General features: G+C 35.2%; 1 protein-coding gene across 8 annotated transcripts in view; it reads right to left on the reverse strand.

Moving 5' to 3' along the window:
• LOC141445982 (frizzled-2-like) overlaps positions 1 to 25,416 on the reverse strand; it is a 364,823-nt gene that overhangs the window by 63,818 nt on the left and 275,589 nt on the right. For 2 of the 8 annotated variants that reach the window (XM_074112293.1, XM_074112296.1), the window contains exon 5: positions 1,163 to 1,223. The exons of 4 other annotated variants lie outside the window; for them this stretch is intronic. The gene's annotated coding sequence lies outside the window, so the exon portion shown is untranslated. Of the gene's footprint in view, positions 1 to 1,162; positions 1,224 to 23,747; positions 24,112 to 25,416 lie in introns of those variants that run through there. 2 more of the 8 variants (XM_074112297.1, XM_074112298.1) reach the window with 2 other exon arrangements.

A 25,416-nucleotide genomic window follows, 5' to 3' on the forward strand; every position in this document is an offset into this window, starting at 1 on the left:
CTGGCTTTTAATAGAAAAAATGATGAAGGAAGGTATGAAGCAATTTCATAGAAGTCTCTAATGCCATTTTTTTGTTGATTTTTTTTTGTTTTTTTGTTTTTTTTGGCGCATCAACAGCTGAGGTCATTAGCGCCCGGAGCTTTTTCCAGTGCACTGCCGGCCTCCGGACAGTGTTCTCTCGTTACAGACAACACTGTCCATCACCGGACAGTGAGCTGTAAGAAGCTTCTAGGAAGAGAAAATCTAAGGGTCAGCTGCTGGATTCGAACCCGGGACCTCCGCGTGGGAGTCCAGTATGCTAACCTCATAGCTAATCCCTTCCCTCCTTTTGTTGATTTGTTAATAAATTTCATTTTAATTAATAATCTGTATTTTAAATAGATAAAAACAATTAATACATAAGAACCCGAAATAAATATAAAAAGAAATATATATATACTGCGGCCCTCGGTAATAAACCAATAACCTTTTGCGGCTCTCGGTAATAAACCAATACCCTTATGTGGCCCTTTACAGAAAAAGGTTGCCGACCCCTGCACTAAACGATACCCAGCAAAAAGTGAGAGAACAATCAACAATTGAAATGGCTAAAAAGTACGATTGATCATGGAGGTCGGCTAAAATGTACCTAAAACAATTTATCCGAAAAAGGAATTAGCAACAAATAGCGTGAAACTAATTGTCAAGGCGGAGGATTGCGTCCAGTTTACACGGATTGTCAAGGTGTAGGGGATTGGTTAAGTAAGGGAAAAACCCAAGATGTAGCGGTATGTTGGTAGGGCCAAACCAGAAGGGTTCTCATTAGAAAGCTCGGTCACGTGTCTACCTGGTTTCTGTGTCTTAACTTCCTCACTCTCAAGAGGGAGGTCTTTTTCTTGATGCTGGTCCTCTTTACTTCTCAACCCCTTCAGCTTTTTTTTTTTTTTCTCCTCTCACTTCTTACTCCTGAGATGAATACTCAGGAGCTGCCTAAATCCTGACCCCTTCTCTAGGGCCACCACATCTTCTTTATAACATGGCTCCTTCTCTAAACCCTCTCCCTCCACCAAAAAAAAAGAAGTCTAACCACCACCACAATAACACACCTGTTTCCGATTAAGTGTTTCGCTCCTCTAACACAAACACACACATTGACACCTCTAGGCCTACTCAACTTACGTACATTCACAGGTGTTCTTTCAGTCCCCTATTTTTATGTGTGTCATTCCTCATATCCCATTCATCTGTAAAACAAAAAAATTAAATATAAAAAAAGGGTCGGGCCACCAATTGGAGGTTAGTAAAAAAAAGCTTGTAAAATTGAATTACTGAAATAATTTAAAACAGCTGAAAGCTGATGTATGTTTTATATATTTATTTATTTTTTAAAGTTAACTAACAAAGTATTTTTAATTTATACATCCGGTAGGTATACAACTAGCTGAAGTACTTGGCCTTGAATTTGGGTAAAATGATTTTGGGAAAGCTTAAAAACATTGACTTTTTACAGTGTTGTAGAAAAGCGTTCTTAACAAATGATACCAGTTCGGAAAGGTAGTTCTTTGTGACTTCTCCGCAAGCTACTAGACGCCACGTACAGAATCAGATATCTATAGCCAATTATATTTTTTACATTAATCTGTTTATTCAATTTGGCTTATTTATTTTTAGATTTTTACAGACTTTTGTCTTAAATACATAATATTGGGCGATATTTAAAAAACAAAAATTCTTCCAATAGCTTGCTTCATTCCTGGCTACCTTACAGGACGCACTAATCGTGAAAAATTGCTTCAAATAGGAAGCTCAATCAAATTTCGCGTAAAACAGGATGTAAGTTTTAGTTGAATGTAATTGTACCAGTATTAACTTAAAGTCGGTCGAATGATTCAACCAGATTTTTAATCCTTAATACGAGAAAAAAGATCCTAACCGTAGGAGGTTTAATATTGATATAAATGAGATCTCCGCAATCTGTACCAATATTCTTCAATTTACCTCCAGAACTTTGTCCTTTATTACATCAGCTTTGAGAGTTATGAACCGGATTCAAACTGTAAACATTCTCTTTCCGATTCCAATTATCTGGAAAGCCCGACCTTGTTAAATCAGCTTTTCCTTTAAAAATATTCTTAATCTCAATTCCCAGATAAATAGCCTGGATATTAAATAATTTGTTGTATATTTTGAAAAGAGGATATTGGTCCGATATAGTTAGCCGTTTATTCTTATCAAGTCTAATAAATAACTTTTGTTTTACGCATTTTCTTTCCCAGTTTTGCTTGACTTGATGTAGAGGTGGTAATAAATCTATATGTAATAGAAAGAGAGAGTAAGTAGATAAAGGCATTATCAGTGCCGAACTTATTTATAAATCAGCACTTAAACTGCATTAATTAAAATTGCAACTTAAAAGTTTAAGCTTAATAAAATGAACTGGAAAGCAAATTCAGTTGTAGATTGATAATTGATAATCAGATAAAAACCTATTTATTTGAATTCTTTTAATAAACATTGATTTTCGGTAGGGGGTCTTGAGAGTTACGCTATAGTGAAGCCAAATAATAAGATTTTAGTGAAGTAGGTAAAGTAAGCGAAGCTAACGTAAAGTACCAATTTGAAGTAGGAAATGCTGAAAGCGAAATGCCAGGAGAACCTCAAACTATGAGTACTTCAAAATGTGTATTTCCGTTGAAAAAAGAGAAAAATTATTTATTATCATAAAATTTAAGCACAAAGCTCTTTGTGTGGGAGCTTCGTCCGTTGGAGGTGTTGTTGCACATTAACAGCCAGCATTACCAGCGAAGGTTGAAAGCAATCTCTGCAAAGAGCAGTTCACAATAATGTAAAACGTTAAGTGAAGACTATATTTAATATTTAAAATAAATGGGGAAAACTGACGCTAAATTGCGCACTTTATTTCCGTCCTGTTAAAAGGTTCCGCCATTTTTAAGTGGGAATATAGACGTAGTAATATTCTCTCCAATGGAAACTGTGAGAAATTAAATTCCGGTATAATTCCCTCACAATAATAGAAGTTCCTTTTGAAATAAGTTGCAAATAAAAGATAAAGGACTTCGTGAATTAATTAAGATTTAAAGAAATCGGTAGGGTCCATTTTGAAAATTAAATAAATCAAGTTGGAAAATAATACTTCCGTATTGAGTATATTTTTTCAAATCTTATTATCTGTCCCTTCGTAAAAGACGATGTTTCCGTTATGAATACATGTAACAAATATTATAAAATTTGTACATTATATGGGTAGGTGTTGGTCTAATGGTCCAAGAGCGTGGCTGTGTGTGAGAGGTCCCCAGTTCGAATCCCGCTTATGATTACTTTTTATTTGTTAGAAAATATTGTTTATAGTAAAGAATGAGGATTCAAAATTGGCGAGGAATCGGTCCAAATAAAGACAGCAACTCGTCTTTTTGCCAACGTTTCGACAAATATATTGTCTTCTTCAGGGCGTGGCTGTGCGGGTTGGTTGAGTTACAGGTTTTTTTTTTTTTCCCTGTAACTCAACCAACCCGCATAGCCACGCCCTGAAGAAGACAATATATTTGTCGAAACGTTGGCAAAAAGACGGGTTGTTGTTTTTATTTAACCGATTCCTCGCCAATCTTGAATACTTAGTTTAATAATTTACGTTAACGAAACCTATATATTCGTAAAGTATGAGGTTCCGCACTCGTCTACGACACCTAATTGGTAGCTGGACGTTAAGCTCCGCCTGAAAAAATAGGCGATTACTTTACTTTTTTTACTTTAATTTGTGTATTGTATAAAGAGATGTTTTTAATTTGCAAACCTATTTTGTGTTCAAGAAATACTTCCTTTGTAAGCATTTCAGTAAAAAAGTAAGATAGAATTAAATGAGAAATTTGAATGCGTTTTGGTGAAAAGTTAATGTATCATTTTGTAGCATTAAAAGTGTATACATATTCACAAGGCCGTGGAATAGTTCTATAAAACGTGGCAGTGGTGTGCGGGAAACTGGGCTGCAGTGGTGACTATATCGGCACGACTGCCATTAATAAATGAATGCGAAAGGAAGACCACAGACAGAGCCGACGATCTGTCTACGTGTTTCAGTTGGTGGCTACTGTAGTACCAGCGAGCACCACTAACACATAACGAATCCCCCTGTTCAACAGTAGCTTGGTTCTTTACTGTCTTTGTCTCTCATTGTACGCAGACTTTTGTGCAAACTCTCTTTCCCTCACTCTCTGTCGCTTCCGACATACCAAACTTGGAGGACTGGGTAGTTTGTTGGTTTTGTTCAGTGGTCGGGCCTAGTAGTATGTAGTAGTACTAGTAGTGAAATGCAAATCAAGTCTAACGCTTTGGGCACAAACAATAGGGGCCTTTTATACAATAGGGTATCCTTGGTTGTTATATGGACAACTGGGAGTAGAACAGTAGCCGAAGGAAAAGAAGCCTGTTGTTGGAAGTCTGGGAGAAGTGATGTAGTAAGTGTACACCATGAAGGTGGTGGGCTCTTCCTGCTGCTGCATGTGATACTGAACAAATTCTCTTCTCTTTCAACACCAGACACACATCAGAATTATACTCCTCGATGTCACCCACTAGTGTTCTCTCAAACACTTTCAAAGAGAGAAAGACTGGCATCCCGGAAGCACCAACTCCAACAAACTCTTTTCCATTCTTCAGCACTTTTGACATCAACATTATGCGCCTCGTCCCCTGAATGTTTTGAAAAATGTGACATTGCTTTACAACTTAAGAAAATGTAAAAGCAAAAAGATAAATACTTTGCAAGTTAAAACAGTTCTCTGGAAGGAATAAATTCAACTTTTAGGTATTTATGGGCGACCGAATAAGAAATAGAAACAAACTTTAATCTTTTGTCTCGAAAAGTGACACTGGAATTCAGGGGGCGAAGGAGGGGTTAATGAAAAGACAAAAATTTACATAAAGTTTTTCAAATCAATCTCAGGCTTTCATCTTTTTTTTTTCCTTACATGATGTATCAGCTGATTTGAACTTTAAATAAAATCTTTTAGCAACTTCCGTTTAAGTAGAAAATAATAATAGGAAAATTCACAAAACATTCTGTTATAATTTTTCTATAAAATGAAAACCAAAAATTAACAGCCTATTATAATACTTTATTTCCATTTAACATCAAATTAACATGAAATTTTGTAGCTTAAAAGTCAATTATTCATTATACTAAAAAATATAATCACTTAATTTTTAAATTAATCATTTTTAATTATCTAGATTTTTTTTTTTTAATTATTTCGCACACATACAGACGCAAATTGAATGAGATTACTATTGGCTGGGGGTGCTTTGTGTGGAAAAATAAGATAACTATTATTTGTAATTACAGGTTCGCATTTTTTTACCTCATTCACACATAATTTCTTGACGGAATAATGTAGAATAAATTTTATAAAAAAAATGGCGGATGTAAATTTTCAAATTTAATATACAATTGCCTTCAGGATATTTATACTATGAGTAGCGATAAGTGTATTATATATGTAATATATGTGAGCCAAAAGACAAACTTATAAATTTACGTGACTTTCAATTAGCATAGTTTGTGTTCTTTTGATGAATAATGTAATAATGGAACCTTGAATTAACATTCCATTGGCAGATTATCTCAAAAGGATTGTTTTTTTCTTTTTAATCATTTAAAAAAGTACATCAATTAAAACGATGAAGAAGTTGTAGAGAATAGTTTATTTTATTGCACTATTTTATTACTTGATCTTCTCCGCAAAAAAAGAAAAAAGAATAATAGTTCCGCAAAGAGTACCGCAGCTTACAACATCGTATTAAATATTGCTCGGGTTTCCGCAGTCTATGAAAGACTATATACTCGTAAGACACTGCGCACTTTGGCCCAAATCACGTTTGCATCTAAGGCACAGCAAGAGTTTTTTTGTCAACGAGGATTGTTTTTTGAACTATGTGATCTATCAGGACAGAGGTTATCGCTAAGACTCAGATATAGCTTCGTCAAGACTTTTAATGGTTTTTTATAGGATAGAGGATAGTCTGGAAGCAAGGATCGCCAGTTTTGGACGTATTAGGGTACGTTCACAACGGAACTGTGAGTATAGATGATAACTGATAGAGTAAAATATAATCGCTGATTAGTGTTCACAACGGAGCTGTGATACGAGGTGTGTTCAAAAAGTAACGGGAATTTTTAAATTTCGCGGGTTTGGAGAGTCTGATTGTAATTTTTTTTTTTTATTATGTTGGTACACATGCCCCTGAATTACGATAAAATTTTCAGTAATATTCATTGTTTACTTCTTAAGTGGCAGCCGTTAAGGTTAGACGTGTTTTTCGAGCTTGGCGATTTTTGTTTGTTAAAAAAAATGGATCAAAGAATTTGTATTAAATTTTGCGTAAAAAATGAAATAAAGTGTAATAAAGTGTGTGAAATGTTAATAAAGGCATATGGTGAGTCTGCTATGAGTAAAACAAGGATTTACGAGTGGTATAAGCGTTTCCAAGATGGCCGCGAAAACGTTGAAGATGACGAACGACCTGGACGTCCAAGCACATCAACAACCGATGAAAACGTGAAAAAAGTGAAAGAAATGGTTATGAACGATCGCCGAATCACAATCAGAGAAGTCGCTGATGATGTTGCCATATCAATTGGCTCATGCCATGAAATTTTTTCGGATGTTTTGGGTATGAAACGTGTGGCAGCAAAATTTGTTCCAAAATTGTTGAATTTCGAACAAAAATAGCGGAGAATGGAAGTTGCTCAAGAGTCACTCAATGAAGTCGACAACGATGCGGATCTACTGAAACGTGTTATAACAGGTGACGAAACATGGGTTTACGGATATGATGTCGAAACTAAGGCTCAATCGTCCCAGTGGAGGCATTCTGGATCGCCAAGACCGAAAAAGGCTCGACAAGTGCGGTCGAATGTGAAGGTTATGCTCACTGTGTTCTTCGATTTTAATGGCATAGTGCATCATGAATTCTTGCCACAAGGTCAAACAATCAATAAGGAGTACTACCTACAAGTTCAACGCCGTTTGCGTGAAGCAATCCGAAAAAAACGCCCGGATTTGTGGCAAAACAATTCATGGATTTTGCACCACGATAATGCACCTGGTCACACTTCATTGCTTGTTCGTGAATTTTTGGCCAAAAACAAAACTTTAACGATGCCCCAGCCTCCATATTCGCCAGACATGGCTCCATGTGACTTTTTTCTATTTCCAAACATAAAGAGAACATTAAAAGGCCGTCGTTTTACAAGCATAGATGACATTAAAAGCGAATCGCTGAAAGAGCTGAAAGCTATCCCAAAGATCGAGTTTCAGAAGTGTTTCGAGGATTGGAAAAAGCGCTGGCACAAGTGTATTGTATGCGAAGGGGACTACTTTGAAGGCGACAATATTAATGTAGATGAATAAATAAATATTTTTTTCAAAAAACGAAAATTCCCGTTACTTTTTGAACACACCTCGTACATGCAACATGTCCGAGTAATGAAGAAGAGTTTTTATGTTCAGCAGCAACGAAATGGTATATTTTAAAGAAAAGGCGCTTTAGAAAATATCATGTACATCCCACAAATAAAAAACGAAGTACTTTGGGTGAATTTCACTATTTATATAAGGAACTTAGAAATTATCCGGATCGTTTTTTTGAATATGTGAGGATGGGTCCACCCACATTCGACTATATTTTAGAAAAAATAAGGTCAAAATTAAGAAAACTTTGGAAAAATTGTCATGGAAATCCTATAGCCATAGAAGAAAAACTAGTGATTACTCTTAGGTAAGAAATGATTTGATTGAAAAAAAAACAACTAATAAATACACATGAAAATAAATGTAAGCACGATTTAAAAAACAAAATATTGTTTAAAAGTAAATAATAAAATAATAACCAAAAATAATGAGTAAAGACAGCACTAATTAATTTTTCTACGTCCATCTTGAAGCTGCGATACTGGAGTTCAGCTAGCAGAAAAATGAAATATTTAATTCTATCATCTATGCTCGTTTATAGCAGCGCGTATGAGTCACTAGTCGCTGCTGCGTTGTGCACGCTCACATTCGAATGTATTATGTTTTTCTTTAAGCGCTGATGCATCACTGCTATCATCTCCGCTATCATCTATGCTCACAGCTCCGTTGTAAACGTACCCTTAGACAAGCAAAGTTTGAACTTAGTTATACCATCTACAGAACTAACACTTTGGATTTTTTACTTCGCAAAAAGTTCGTGGTTACAAATTTTTCTTCATAAAAAATAAGAATTCATTTAAAGCAAACAGAAATCCACTCTACATCCTTCGGGTTTTCACTGAAAGGATAAAGGGGACATATAGAAGCCTTTAACGCACAAACGATGAGAGCAATTGCAGATGGTGTAGCTATTTTTCCCGCCTACCATCCAAAGTCTGCCGCTAACATTATCTGCAATGCAACCATGAGTAAACAACATATCTAGCTAGCTCTATGTGTGAGTGGTCTTGTAGGAAAAGCGAAATAAGAGGCTGTGATTCTCACCAAACCAGAGAGAAATGGGGGAGCGACAGAGACTATGACGCCCATGTACACCGGAGTATCACAGTAGAATTAGGCCTAGCATACACTGATAACAGTAGAGTGCGAATGAAATACGGGGCACACGGAAACTTAGAAGGAGGGGGATACATATTCGTAAGCACGAAGACTAACTCTGTAGACTACGTACAGACATACCCTTCAAAGCCTCTACAACCATAAGCTTAAGTAACCGGACATACGTACATTCATAATAACGCGCACCTATCAAATTTATTTCACTGTAACACAAACCAGAGAGTTTCTGTGTGATAAAAGTAGACTCTATAGCAAGGCTTAACTCTGATTTATTAAGATTACGATAAAACTTAGTGTTTTTTTTTGGTTTTTTTAAACAAAAATATCGCTTATCTTAATCTTTTTTGGGGAAGGCGGTGAATTGATAAGTGTGTGATAAGAAGTTCTAAAAGGAATTGCTACAGACGTAATTTTTATTATAAGTAACATGATGCAATTGTAGATTCGTACCTGATTGTCGTATTTATAGTATATATTTTTTTAAAAAAAGGAAAATATTAGCTAGATAATGCACTGGCCTCAGGAAGTGCCATCGGAATATAATGGTGCAGAGAAGAAGTATTGAGGAGGATAACTAGGAGCGAGCTCTGAAAGAAAGGTTGGACTTCAACTTTGCCAAGAAGACTTCCTTGTTCCAAGTTTCGGGCAACTGTTATCTGTAAACAGGATCTGTTCAACATGAATGGCAGACCGGGGGATACCTTGACTAGAACAAATCTTAACATCTTTCTAGTACTATGTCATAAACTCTAAACGGTTTAGAGTACCAGCGGGCAGACCAATAAGGAGAAAATACTGATTATGGCTCCCAGTTTGTGGGTCCAACTTGGTTGACATTAGACTTTCTTTTCCTTACGAGCTTCTTACAGTTGTAACGAGAGAAAACTGTCCAATTAATGGCTATTTCCGAACGATGTTCTCAGATGAAAAGTTGAAAAAAAAAAAATGTAATTTCTGGACTCCCGAGAATCCATCTAATCACAATTTTTTCTTTTAATTGTTAAAAACGATAATTTCCTGTTAAAGCGTTTTCTGAAAAAGTAAAAAGAATTCTCCACTTTGAGAATTGGGCGGCAAGTCCGATCTGGAAGGCAATCTATTAAACAAGCTTCCCTAATTTGGTCAGGCTAGGTAGAGAGAATGCCAAGCACTAGAAACGTGTTGTACGGGTTAGAAGAAATTTGGGAATGGCAAGCTGTCTTTGCAGTAGATGGATAACGCTAGAATCTCTGAATATGAAAAGGTGGAAAACTAGAGTTTGATAGAAGGAATAACATATTGTAAAGTGAATGAAAAGTCCATCTCAGGACAGTTGCCTAGGAAACAAAAAAAAAAACTTATTTGTAAAATTTATTTTGTTTCCGCAATGCTGAGATAATATCCTTGATTTTAGCCATCGTAGCACGCATTTCTGGTTTCGGATTTCATCCATCTTCAGGGGTAAATCTAACAGTAGTTTGGAGTAGAGATTTCGACACCTACATGTTTTCTTCTCGCACTAGGCAGTCCAGCAAGTGTAGAAACAAGAATGGATGGTTAATTTTTATTTAATATTATTTCTAATTAAATTACTTCTAGTAGGTTACCATTGCTACTATAACATTATTTTTACAGTACAGTCTCAATTAAACGCTCTGACTTCCGGCTGTACCCACCCCGGAAAACTGAAATCCCGGTTAAACCGAACACAGTATTACTTAGTAATACATTACTGTTTCGTCCCAGAGATCAACTCCTATCTTAGCGGAGTCGCTGCCACGCCTACAATTATGTTACATCGGAAGACAAAAAAATTTCCTGTTGCCACCGAAAATTAACTTTTGTTTCGGCGCCGATCCAGGTATTATTATGATGACTCAACATGTTCCCGGTTAATCCAAATCCCGGTTAACCGAGGATTAATCGAGATTGCACTGTACTTTTGAAAGTATAGGAGACAACATTTCAGTACTAATATATGTACACTGCCGGTCAAAAGTTTAGGACCACCTCAATTTTTTGAGAATATTCGATATATTTTGGAATAAATAACACAAACTAACATTGTTTTTCTACAATGAAGCTTTAATATATGTTAACAGAAGTACACAGTTCAATATACGAGGGGCACTATTTATATTTTGAGCCTAATAATAAAAAAGCAGTAATTTGTCATTGAAAATGACTTTATTGTTTTTCAAAATATTCTCCTTTATGATCTATACACTTGTGCATGCATTCGAACCACTTGTCAAAGCATTTTTTCCATTCCGCTTGAGGCACCTCCAAAACATGGTTTTTGAATGCATCAACGGCTTCTTCTGCCGACGAAAATCGTTGTCCACGTAATTTATTCTTGACGTTCGGAAAAAAAAGAAGTAATTTGGTGCCAAATCAGGACTGTACGGCGGATGACCCATTAATTAGATTTTTTGAGTGCTCAAATAGTCGGTTGTTAGACGAGATGTGTAACAGCTGGCATTGTCTTGATGAAGAACGATCCGACGGCGCTTGTTTGTTTTCCTTATTTCATCGAAGACTTCCGGCAAACAAATGGTTGTGTACCATTCAGAATTGACCGTTCTACGTTCCTCTAAAGCAGTGGTTCTCAACCTTTCTAATGCCGTGACCCCGCAATAAAAAATCATCCTTTCTCATGTTGCGGTGATCCCCAAACCAAAAAATAATTTTGGTGGCTACTTCAAAACTGTAATTTTGCTACAGTTATGATTCGGAATGTAAATACCTGATATGCATTATGTATTCTCATTGCTACAAATCAAACATAATTTAAACGTAGTGATTAATCACAAAAACAATATTTAAATTATATATTGAGAAATATTGATTACTAATTCCAACAAAATAACATTAACGGCCAAAACGACGTGCGTTCCAGCTGAATAGCGCTGCTGCAGACGGTAGCGCTACTTCTCAGGGGCTAAAGCCATCGGAAATATGTATTTTCTGATGGCTTTAGGCGACCCCTGTGTTTTGGTCGTTCGAACCCCTCCGGGGTCGTGACCGACAGGTTGAGTACCGCTGCTCTAAAGGCACTGTTGCCACATGACCAGTTTTTCCGAAAAAAACAGGCGACCGTTTCTTTCGAAGTGCTTCGAGCGCGAACAACTTTTGTTGGATTTGGTTCATCTTGAAACACCCGTACAGTCGACCGCTGTTTAGTTTACGGATCATTCGCATACATCCATGATTCGTCATCACCTGTTACAATCTTATACACGTCTTTTGAAGCACCGCCATTGTACGTACGCCTACCGTAAGTGTAATTAGGGTTTCGAGTGATTAAAACTTATTAATTAATATAAATAACAGGTGGTCTTAAACTTTTGAGCGGCAGTGTATATCCGAAACCTATCGGTAAACTCTCACGACGGAAACACGATGAATATAAACTGAATAATCTGTATTTTTCGTAAGTTAAATATAAATTTGTTCATACGCAGATACCAATAAAAAAAGACGATTTTAAAAATTAGATACGATCCTGATATTTCCACTTACAGTATCTCTAGGTGTGTTTTAGAAAGTTTAAAAACGTGAGATTAAATTTAAATCAAGCAAATGACAAAATTTTCTTACATAAAATACATTTCTTTGCCCAGAATTGATCTTTTTTTTCCTTTTTTTTACGAGTGGCAACTTAATAAATTTTGTGATATTAATCCCGAATATAGGGAGATCACACATTTAAGAAATATACGATATAAATCAAAATAAAATAAAATTCAAAAATAAATAAAATAAATGATACTAAACATAATGTAATGTGGCTTAAGAAATTTATTGCTTAGCTTTTTTGTAAAAAAAAATAAAAAATTTGTGTACAAACCGCTATTATAAAAACAAAAATATATAAAATAAAGATGTGACCCAGGGATGCTGTAGCATGATCCTTTTTTTTAAAAAAAGATTTATGTTTGTATATGATCTTTTTTTTTTTTAGTAGTTATTTCGGTTTTATTGTTGGGTACATTTTTTTATTTATTTATTTTTATTGCTTTCAATCCGGTGGTGAATTATGTAAGTCATAAAACGAGAATGGATTTTGTTTCGGAGCGAGGGGTGCTTGTTGTTATGACAATTTACATATTGGTTTTTTTGTTTTTAATTTCAAGTCTTGTCAACATCATGAAAGCATTAAGACTTCTCAGTGCACTGTAAGGTTCTCAATAGACCTTACCGGCTATTATCGGGCACTAATCTGTGGAAATCTAAGATTAGCCAGGGCGGGTAACTTCAATTCCTGTGTTCATGCACTTATCACTGAACTTATCCTTCTATACTTTTCGTAATTAGTGCACTTTTGGCCTGATAGAAATTAAGAAGCAAAGAAGTTGAAATCATCTGCAGATGTCTTATCCACATAACTTCTGAGGCCAAATTTCAGACAATAGTGTCCCTCATCAAAGATGAGGCAGATTCATTATAAGCGGTAGCCTTAGTCCTTTACTTTAGCATGACTTCAACCTCGGTTCGGATTTCTTAATGCAATTCTTTTAAGATTCCGTTCAGAATGAATTTAATTTTATGATGGCCTAATCCCATTAGGGGGAGTTGGGCTTTTTCTGGTCACGATTAAGGCCATATCATTACTACCTTATTGCTGTAGAACCATCGGATGTCTTCATTATTTCTGCACATTGAATTACCTGACAATTCAAACTAAACGTTTCTGTAACATGTTGCATCGATGCTTTAATTAATGGCTATACTAGTCTGTGGATAAGGACATAATTAACATATTGACCGCCACACCACAAGAAGTAGAGGATCGTATCTCAAATTACACCTCTTGAAATCATAGATAGAAAAATCTTGGCTCTCTCAATGGGATTCCGTGTCCTCAAATTTAAGATTGCTATCTGAAAAAAAGGGAGATCTTTCGAGAGAACAAATAAGGCACCTACTAACTCCTACAGTACCCAAGAATTTGAGGGCCCTACATCTCCCACTGCTGCTGTACAGGGTTTGTTGCAGAATCTAGTGGTTTACCATCAGCCCAACTTGGATGGTAATTCAAACTGAGGTGTAAGATGTAGTCCATTTCTATAGTGGGAAATTGAAACCACTTTGCAACTCTCAGCAAAGAGGTTTTACATTTAACCTCGTGGTGATCTCATCCTTGCAGAATTAAGATGTCTCTAACTAATCTAATAAATTAACTACAGGCGAATTGGTCTCTCATTTAAATTCCACTTCTTGCTTTTTTGTTGTTTTGCTTTTTTTTAAATGATTTATGGCGCGTCAACATCTAAGGTTATTGGCGCCCGGAGCTTTTTTCAGTGCACTGCCGGCCTCTGGACAGTGTTCTCTCGTTACAGACATTGCTTTTCTTTTGTTAGCAAATTTCTATTTATTAGGAGATCGCCTTTGCACCTTACCCAACTTGTACCTCTTTAATGAAACATAATCAATCATTATGTGCTTAGTAATTACTTCATCACCATCTACAGTTCACGGCCACCTTGGCATAAACTTGACAGTTTATCTACTTATTTCGCTTTTACATTATCAATTATCTGCTTATCGCCATGCTCCTACAGATATTAAGGGGCATTTTCTCTTAAGAGGGGACTCATAAATACTATTATAGAACCCTAAGATTTTTGCGGATCACATTTTAGGAACTCTTGCCGTAGGCCGCAGCAGTTTTTTCGTCTATTGTTTTTCCTTAACTATTCTAAGGATTGTCACACCCATCATCTTCTATCTAGACAGGTATACAGATCCTCGGAAATCTTTTTAACGATATTAACAAAATATACTGTTGTACGATAACATTAAATTTAATTTATAGAAACGGTTATAATGATATGGAGTTAGTGTATCCTAAAGGAGTCCCTTTAATATGTATACAAAACCCATTGTTTTCATTAAATTAATACCAGCGTTAAGACAGTGTATGTGGGCGGCCAGACTAATTTTCTTTAGGCCCTACCACAAGGGCACGGACTCTGGTAGCGTTCTAAATAATTAATGTGTAGACCAGATTCTCCTTGTATTGTTAACAGTGCCGGCGGTGTTATGTAAGCGTTACATTTATTATTTATTGTTTCGTAAGTAGATTTTTCAATATATATATATATATATTTTTCAATGAAGGTATTTAATTTTCACTTCCCTCTCCACCAAAAATATTGGATGTTTTTTAATTTACTCTAAACTACGTTAAAATTAGAACAAAATTGTTATGAAATACAATGGCTTTAAATGGCTTGCTTACTGCAATATTCATATTTGGAAGTGAGTTTTTTCAGACTATGATTCATTACTGAACACTTCCTTGCTTTTAAAATTACCCTTTAATGAACAAGTTGTCATCTTGACATAATAACTCCTCCATACAATGAATTTTAAAATCAATTTTTTTACTTACTTCATCTCACTTCCTCTTTAGTCTTGGTAAATTTTTTTACGGATTTGAATTTCTGTGTGTGTTTGTAAACAAAACGTTACAAAAAAATAAAATGAAAAATTGAAGCAAGTTTAAACTTGCTTTTCCGTTTTGATACGCTTTACGCTAGTGATACTTAGGTTTTTGAGCCAAAATCCGTCAAATTCCGGAAGTTCAGGCGACTTTACTGAAAAGAGATTCTTCACGTCACTGCAGTAGGATATTCAGCATGCTTAGATAGGATTAAATTATTACCGGAAGTAAGTCTTTATTGAATATTTTTATTGTTTATTGCGATTTATTAATTTCTAATACAAACTTTTACAATGATTTTCATTAATCCTTGCGGGTATACTACCCTAACTTGGCGATCTATATTATTTCCATTGAATTATTTTTTTTCTTATGGTTGGGTAAATCTCTACATACCTTTACCCAGAAGGAAATGCTTTTTCACGTAAATTGCTTTTAAGATAAGTTCTGGGAGGTTCTCTCATCTTCAAAAGTAATTCTATTCATTTGAGCGCTGTCAGTGGCAGTAATATTTGCTGACATATAGATGTATGCTTGAGCTGATTAGTTGATAAGAAAGGAAATCATAAAAACAATATCTCCCAAGTGTGATAACAATAATATACACACAACAATCAAATGAAAAGATAAAAAATTGATGCAAAACAAATAAAGTAAGCACTAACGGCCTACTATCGCCATATAATATTAAAATTACGCATCTCTATGGGAAAATCATCTTTTAATTAACTCAAAGTTAAATTTTATAATTTTTTTTTAATTCCTGTAATCTTAATTAAATCTTAACTCCTTCTTACTAAAGTAGAAATAGAAATAGAAAAGAAATTTATTATTTTGGGACAATTGTCCCCTAAGAATAAATACAGGTACAAATAGAGGCCTTAATAGTTTGGCCTGTGATTATAGAGAAATTAAATAAATAAATAAATATTTACAAAAGTGAAAATATAATAAGTGAAAATGAAAGTAAAAATAAAATAATAAAACAGCAGAAATTAAGGAAATAAATTAAAACAATTAGAATTTCGGAGGAAGCTGAATAGAAAGGAGATAACTGAATAGACGGGATTTAAAGATGGATAGGGTAGGAGCATGGCGGACAGATGAAGGCAAGGAGTTCCATAGAGAGGTAGCACGTATGAGGAAGGACTTGTCAAAGGATGAGGTACGGTGAGAGGGAATATAAAGATCAGATGAGCGAGATCTAGTGTTACGGGAATGGATGGAGGATTTAAACTTAAGGAGTTGAAAAATATAGGAAGGCCTTTGAGACTGGATGACTTGAAAACAGAAAGAAGCCAAAAAATATTGGCGGCGATAGACAGGAAAAAGCCACTTCAACTCATCGTAGCAGTGCGAAATGCGAGAGTCTCTGGAAATGCTGAAAATAAATCTTATGAAGCAGTTCATGAGGCGCTTAAGCTTAGCTTCAATATCACCAGATAGACCGCCATACACTAAACAACCATAGTCGAAATGGGGGAATATAAGAGAGGAAACTAGGAGTTGCCGGGTCTTAATTGGAAAAAGGTGACGGGAACTATTAAACTGCTTAAGGATATGGATGGAATGACGTAAAGTAAAGTAATCGCCTATTTTTTCAGGCGGGGCTTAACGTCCAACTACTATTTAGGTGTCGTGGACGGAGGCGAATAGCAAACATAGTTTACTGTAAATTTCTTTTATTAACCATTAAATAAAATCCAAGGCCTAAGACCGGGAATCGAACCCACTAAACCAACACTACATATTAGCTTCGCAGGTCTCGCCTCTAACCGCTCGGCTACCGTGGCGCCTAACTCCTTCTTACCACATTAAAAGAGCCCGGTAGGTTCCTTTTGGCCATCAAAAAGTGCACGAAAAAGTGTAATACTGAAAAACATTACTTTTCTTTCTGTAAAAGATAAAACTTCCTAATTTTCTTTAAAATTTAGGGCATATTCTCATTTATAAGAGTAATTTTTTTTTTTATCACAACACAGATCTAGTAGATTTGGAGAAAAAAAGTTGCTGAAAATGGCCCTCCTATCTTGATTTCGTTGCGGCAAAGGTTAATTTCTTTGCAATCTGGATCCTTATTCGCCAGCTGATCCACCAACTCATTACAATGAATGTCCCCAGATACTTGAAAGACATTATAGATGAACAAGACCCATCCCTTCTTCTCCCTTAAGGTACCGCAAGAACTTGAAACATTACTGGACAGCCATCAAGATCTTGTGCTGCCTAGGGCCAAGATGTCCGCAAGTTAATGAACCCAAAGTACCCAGTGTTTCTCACTGACATGAAGCAAGCAGAATTGCAACTATAAGTAAATAGCTGATGCTTAAATTGAGGGCTAAAAAGTATCACTTTATTCTCTCGTCTAATCAGGATGGAGAAAGTGGCTCTTCCAGCTGATTCATTTAGTCACATCAAATTTATTTTAAAAAATAATAAATGATTTTTTTTTAATTAATTCTTTATTTAATAACAGCTTTTATTGAAAATAAATAATGGCTGAGATTATTATAGCCTGCAGGAGCAGCCATTCCTTTTTATTTAACTTAATCAGTTTGGAGAGTTGGTTTTAGCCCATAAATAATACTGATTATTTAGATAAAGCTTTAGAGCTATTGAGTATTTTTTTTGTATTTATTTTAAGTACGTCCATCTTGTTTGAAAGCGAATTCTAAACCTATAATTTTTCTCTTTATTGAAGATGGGCTTAGTAATTTTACATTTTAGTAGTAGTTGGTTTTGATGATTATGGAGATGATTCAGGTATGAGTTAAAACAATTTTTTTGAGACGGTAAGAGTGAGCAAGCAAGACTGCTGGGATGGAGAGTTATTGATTTATTGGACCAGCGTGTATGTATTGAATCTTTCAACACAGACCAATTATCTTGTAGACGAGGAGTGTGACCGCCTCCAGTACATACATACGCACAAAGCTGGTTTCCTGCACCTGAGCGCGCAGTCTTCCAATGTGATTAGCCCATTCCAATTAGGCTTTATATTTGTTTTCAGCTTATATATTTTACCTTTATATTAAAAAAGGAACAGATCCCTTGCTTTTCTCTCCTTAATATTCCTTGTATAAGTAATTATTTTTATTAACTTTGCAAATTTTCATTTTTTTCTCTTAATTTCTTTTAATTACAGTCATTATCTACTTTATATTCAACTAAACAGGATACGCCTTCAATGTTTACTCGAACTGTTTCCTGTTATTTTTTTTATTAATTTATTTTAATTAATTTAAAGCTGGAAAATTTATTTATTATAAATCAGGAATTGATCTAAACTTTTTTTTTTACTTTCCCTTACTCTACGAGAAATGTTTAATTTTGTTTTTCCGGAGCTAAACATTTTAGGGACAATTGGTTTCTGAAAATTATCTATTTATGGTCAGCATTACTGAAAAAGGAAAATTTTATAATTTAAAATTCCGTCTAGGTTTCAACCAGGGGTTGGTTTTCGATGTATTAGAAGCTGCTGAAATCCTGTCTTAGAAGAAATGGTCTGATCGGAAGTGCAAAGCACCCAAAAGGATCTGATAACTTTAAGCTTACAACTTTCGATTGAAAATTATATCTTTTTCCTCAAGCAAATCTACTTTAGAGCTACTTCTGGGAGAGGGATAGGGTAGTCTTACCTTCAATACTAGGTTCCTCTGTCTTTCAAAAAAAAGAAGAAAAAAGTGGTATACTTAAATAGTAATTCAAACTTGGAGACTTAAAATAATAGATGCATTTTTTTAAAAAAACCTTGGTATCAAATAAGGATAAACTTTGGATGGATACCAAGGAAACGTCTGATGAAATAAAAAATACCCAACGCTGGACTTCTTTCTGTTAGATTATTTGGTCATTTCAACAGTGTAAGGTTATCTCTAGAGAGGATTGGTTACCTTTGGATGTGTCTAATACCAGAAGAGTATTTAGGTTCTAGAATGAAGGACTGGAGCGGTAGTCCACATTGACCAAGGGGAACACTCTTAAGAGTACTTGACCACAGAGCGAAGATATGCACCTCCCTAGAATCAAAGATTTGGGTTCGCCTCTATTCAGATAGCCAGCTAGGTTGAAGGTGACTGACTCTTCAGGCCAACTTTCCTAAAGTTTTCATCTAATCTAGAAGAGGTGCTGGAATGACTTATTGACTAGCTAGCATTTATTAAAAGTATCCTACTGTGGGTGGCGACGACTCATGCATATGAAGATTTCGAGTAAGGAGGAGGTGGAGTCCCGAACCAGCGTTTATTTTTACACACGTATGTCGCCTACTAGGCTTTTTATCCTCGCAGGATTATTTAGAAGGATAAGCTCTACGGCAGACCAAAATGTTTGTTCCGGAGTCCGTCCAAGTTGTTGAAGAGCTGTAATGAGGGTCTGTCAATGGACAGCTCCCATGACAATCTGGTTGCTTTTCTCAGAGGGAATTATGATATAACTCTACACAACGACTCTACAAAATGGGGCTCATATTTGACGGTTGAGGAAACCCTTATCCATTTCCATTATAGTCTGTGAAGGTTAGGTTCAGGTTCAAGGTAGTGGTACTTAGTCTGTTAGTCTTAGAGTCGCTGTTTCTTTTTTGTCGAAAGTATGAATCTAGAGGTGGCTCTAGTTCGAGACATTGTTGCTTTGTTTTCTGGACTTTAGGGTAGCTATGGGGGCCGAAAAGGTCTTGCCCATTGAAAATAATAATGGTAAAACTAAGATTGAGCGTTTATTTTATTTTTTGTTTTTTGAGACCCACCAACCACATAATTTCAAGGGCAAATCAAATTAAGAAAATTTGAAAAAAATGTGCAACTTTCTTATCAGCTTTGCAGAAGAAAGTAAAGATAATTTTTGTAATTATTAATTAAAAATAGAAACACTTAAGATTAGAACGTTATTTTCTCCTTCAAATTTCGAATTATGCGAACTCTCAAGTTGTACCATCTTGGTAGAATTTTAACAGTACTGTTGGACTTCCATAACATAAACACAATCAGCCGTATGTAAATATTTGCCCCTAATTTTAAACTCTACTAAAATATCTCTATAGAAAACACACTCGGGTAACTCTGGGAAATTCCAGTCCGCGCTCCAGGTCGCTTCAACAGGATGAAAAAAATACAATGTAACGAATGATTATCTTTTATTAAGTTTATCTCTTTTTTTATTATGTTTTATTACCACACTGCCTACTAACTGTTATTACCGTAATTACGTACATTTATGTATGCATTAGTTAAATAACTGTTTACATTTTATTAACTTGGAAATTTTTATTTAATTATTCTAATTAAGTTAATTAAGCATTCATGGAGATTATTTTTTTGTTTCCATACTTCCTCAACATGATGGTTAATTTGTCAGAATTGTTTGGAGCACAGTAATTACCTTGATTTGAATAAAACATATCTTTTTTTTTTTGGTCATCAATTAAAAAATATCAGAAATCTTGTTACAGGCCCTTTTTCTTTCTAGGAGCTTCTCACAGCTCACTGTCCGGTAATGGACAGTGTTGTTTATAATGAGAGTACACTGTCTAGAGGCCGGCAGTGCACTGAAAAAAGCTCCGGGCACAGTGAACTTCGATTTTGACGCGCCTTGAATTAAACAAAAAAATGCAAACAAAAATTCTTGAAATTCTAAATTATCATGATCTCCGTTGCAATTTGGTTTCAAAACTTACACTTTGCCTCACCACAATTAGCAACAGTTACGTCACTCTCCAAAGGAACTAACCACATATCCAACATTAGAATAATGTCTTCAGTAAAGCTTTGGGCTTTGTTTTGCGGTCAACAGTTTTGTTTAGAAAGAGAATTCTTGCTGAATATTTGCCAATAAGATTGATCAGTTTTACAATGATTAGATCGTCACTGCTGCGAACAGCGTCACATCAACTGATTTCGATTGATTTAATCTGTGAAGCTTGTCGGATTTACAGTCTAAATCCATAGTTTGAACTTAGCGACTTTCCGTTTTCTTATTATTCCCATATTTATACTTTGCACGATTGTAATACTTTATCTTAAGGTGGGATAAGAAAAAGTAAATATTATAAAAAACATAAAAAGAAGTTTTTTGTTTTTTTAAATGACTAAAATTAGAAAAAATATAATATGCAAATGTGCTAAAGTGAAATTACCAATTTTGCAGACTGAAATTAAAAGGATTACTACGATGGTGGATATCTAGGGCACAGTTTGAGGTGGGTGGGGGGAGGTTTAATATCGCTGGCCAAATAGCAAGATCGTGGCCGCTGGTCGCTCGCTGTCTGGGGCACAGCTTGTAGCACACGTGTTTTATATTCATTGCCCTGCGAAATGGCAATTTGGTCAGAAATGTGGTCTTTTATAAGATAGAATCTAGCAAGGCTGCCCCTTGTGTATGTTACCATCCCAGTGTGTACTCGAACTGTGCTGAAAGCATGCTCTAATGGAAGGTCTGCCAAATGTTATGGGGAAAGTCACTTTCCGCAGTTTTCTATTTTATTAGTTTTTTTTATTGTTACTATTATAATTTTTTCACACGCCTTTTGGAAGCCATTTTTTTTACTTTCGCTTACCTATAGTAAGAGGGAAGTGCTATTTTCATGCCGAGTTCTTTTTTAATGAAATTTATATCGTTCTCTTCATCTGTGTGTTGTTTGCGAAGTGAGTTTAAGCCTTAAACAAAATCAAACAACAACAAATGAAAGAGTTTTCCAAAAATGATTTTATTTTCCTGAAACTCGTTATACTAATTGTTTTCCTTGTTGCCCCCTTTTGGGATGAAAGGTCCTCTTAAGTGCCCTTTTCAGCATAAAGGCCTCAGATTCTCTTCACATGTTTAGGAGCAACTATATCCGGCTCACCAAATAGTTGCTTTAATTCCTCAAATTTTTTCCACACTTTCCTCACATTTAGAGCTGAATAATTTTTCTCATCACTTTTCTTTCTCAAACTTCAGAGTATCTTTTCATTTTCTTAGCTCAGGCTTCGCTAGTGTAAATAATTATTGCCCTAATTATAATTTTTTAGGCTAAAAGTTTTCGCCTGGTGAGATTAAGTTCTAGTACCGCAAACAGGCATCTATCCCCAGGCCGTTATTCTTTTGCCTTTATCTCTGCAGTTATATCATGAAGTTCTGTTCTCCAAATTGGATTCGCTATGTAGCTCGTATAAGGAAGGAGATACAGCTGCCCTATATCCGATAATGTATCTCAATTTAATATTATTGACTTGGAATTGCTATTTTCTCTAATACACATTTTATCCTCTTTTGTAAACATGAAGTTGAACACATTGAGGTAAAAAATTGTAAGGCCACTAAATTGTAAGGGAGAAATTAATGATTTTTGGATAATGTAAATATTCTTCTTCTTACCGTATCTTCGACCGTATTGATCATTCTACAACCCAATAATTGACACTTTATCAATTAAGGCATATTTACAGGAGAGAATTTCAAGTTTCATGAAAATCGCTAAACCCGGAAGTGCTGCCATTTAATGGTAAAGAACATGTTAATTTCCTTATTAAGGATCTAGAAGTGACAATTAAGAAATTACCTGAGTATTTTGACAGACGCAAGTGTATGGCAAATGATACTTTTGTTGAGACATAACACTTAGTTAGATTTTTAACATATTAATGAGGTATTCACGCTAATTCCAAAACAATTCTACATTATGATGTTACTCTATTATTCTTTTAACTTCGTGATCTCCCGATGGAATTCAATGCACCATAAACTTTCATAGATCCAATCAATGAAGAATTCATAACTTTGAAATCATTGAAATCTTCGCTCTCGAGTATTTTAATTGATAAATACCAACCATTCAGAATAATTTACACCAATTTAAGACTACAAATATGACGTCTACTATTACGTATAATGATTGATATTGAAGTTCATTGAGTAAATCTATTGTCTATATTAAAATGAATGATTCCTTTGACTCCCTTTATGAAAAGGTTTTTGAGATTCCTTTCATTGTCAGATTGAGATTTAGGGCTGAAAATGATCAGATATTCTTTGTTCCTTTATTTCTGACGTATTCAGATTGTTCATTCATTTTCTTAAACACGTGATTCAGCTACTTAATGAGTTTCGCTTTGATAACAGGAGTTTAGCAAGACATACTACTGAAAGGGGTTTTACCAGACTGAAACCGCTGACAAGCCCAAACGAAATGTCACAGAAACGTTCCCAATGGGACGTAAACTGTTAACTGTAGATAATGAAAGATATCTTGCGAAGCAGATAAGTGTTGGGGGAGATAGGATTTAAGTCCTGGAAGCTCTAGCAATTTGTATTATTACTTTCTGGGATTCGAGTATGTTTGTTTTTTTTTTTTTTCTAATTTCAAATAAAATGAATCTGCTCGTTTACTTAAGATACTTCAGAGTGAATCTCCAATAAATTTGAGATATCTTGATTTCAAGTTTATCGTGCATTCGACGTACCCTTTTTTTTTAGAACCTGCAATTAATTAGGTTAATCCTGTTGAGCAAAGATTAAATAAAATACAGGTATAATAAAATTTAAATGAGATAGATAAGCACTCTACTTTCCTAATGTTAAACTCATCATTTTATGCCCAATTTGAAATTGAATTATGTTATATTACTAGAGATGGATCTTGCATTAGTTAACAAAGTTTTTAAAGATAATAATAATTTTTTTTTCCAAAATGATTCTAAAGATCTAATAATAATGGTTTAAAATATTAAATAGAAAAAAAATATTTAAATAATTTAATTTACCTTTTTCTCTTTAATTAAGCAATTAAATAAAATCCTTATTATCTCGGGGATGAATCAATCAGAAAATTATCTAATCATAGCTAATGATTTTTTTATTTAAGTCCAATAAAACAAAACTTAAAAAATGAAAAACACACGACGTTAGCGCACAGTATATTGAAATACAAACTGTCACTAATCACGGCACACGATCACTGGCAGAGCCGAAGCGGGACTGAATAAACCAGAGAATCTACACATCGAGTAGAACGGCACCCACACCTACACACTCACACACTCGTGCATAGCCTGAGTGCATCCGGCTGGGGGAGGGGCGCGACAGAATAAAGGAGTGGGGCTAGAAGAGAGGGGTATTTTACTTTCTTTTTTTTTTTGACTGATTTCCCCTACTAGGGTGCTTACTCCCAGAATTGGGAGAATTTCACCCCAGATGGGTGCACGATGGTGAGTGAGGTGGGAGCGATTTTTACCAGAATCTCTCTCCAAAAGAACAGCCCTACGCTAAATCTTCTCTATCGTATTCTCCAGCCAGTAGTAGTGGGGACGAAAAGTTTTTTAAAAGAAAAAAGGGCAGAATAAGTCTAGACTGAAAGTTTGGACACCCCTATTTTGTCAGCGTGCTTGTCACAGGATAGAATCTACCCCCACTCTTGCAAGATTTAGTAGCAAGTATTGCCCCACCGTAGCTATAGTGGGGGGTAGGAGCAAATAATTCTCTTGTGCCACCCCTAATGCTCCTTTATAGCCTTATGCCCATCCTTGTCCAAAAAAGGGACCTTAAGATTCTTTTTCTCAGTAATTGCACAATGGGACTTCTCTCAGTGGACGTGAGCCCGAGATGACACTTTTCTTTTGAGTAAAAAAACAAACTTTTAAGTGAATTTCCCCATTACTACCCCCAATAGCCCTGTCATAAATCATCATAATGATTGTATAGTCCATAAATTCAACAAATAGTCATATTTGACTATTATCCAATTCTAAACATCACCCTGACATTTAAATGACAAAACCTTGATAAAGTTAGGGATATTGTATGATTTAAAACATGTTCGTTCTACAAGAAATTTAAGGCAGCCATAAATAAGTCCTTAAGTGGTCCTCTCCTCTTCGCGTAGATTGCAATGAGGACGAGGATTTCAAACATATGTTTTAATAATAATATGTCCACGTTATGTAGAAGAAAGGAAACGAATGTTTGACGACATATACAGGTATTTAGATGCACCATTTCGCTACGAAGACATAATATTCTCCAGCAACATCTATGTGCTTAAATCTTTAGCAGAACTAGCAATGAAATATGAATATACTCGTATTTAAAAGTTATAGAATGAATGGAAGAAAATGATTAGAGAAGGATTACGTGATTTTAATTTCGGTTAAGCTACAAGGATGGCAGGATTATAGAGTACTGATCCATCCATTAGCTGTAGTTTATGTAAATAGTTGTATATAGTAGAGGGATGGGATGAATGTGTGAAGCGAATGTATTTATAAGTAAGAATGGGGAATGATTGATATTCTAGTGATAAGCACCTAGACGATGCTGGCTGTATGGCGAAAGCCAATGCCAAAAAAAAAGTTGTTGACTTTTACTTAAATTAATAGTTTTTACGGAGCATTGTTTGTAAGGTCTTGGGCACACAGAAAGCGGTCTGTCGCGACA

Source organism: Rhodnius prolixus, unplaced genomic scaffold (assembly GCF_049639745.1).
Source record: "Rhodnius prolixus isolate KJV_2025 unplaced genomic scaffold, Rpr scaffold_1, whole genome shotgun sequence".
NCBI classification, from domain to species: domain Eukaryota; kingdom Metazoa; phylum Arthropoda; class Insecta; order Hemiptera; family Reduviidae; genus Rhodnius; species Rhodnius prolixus.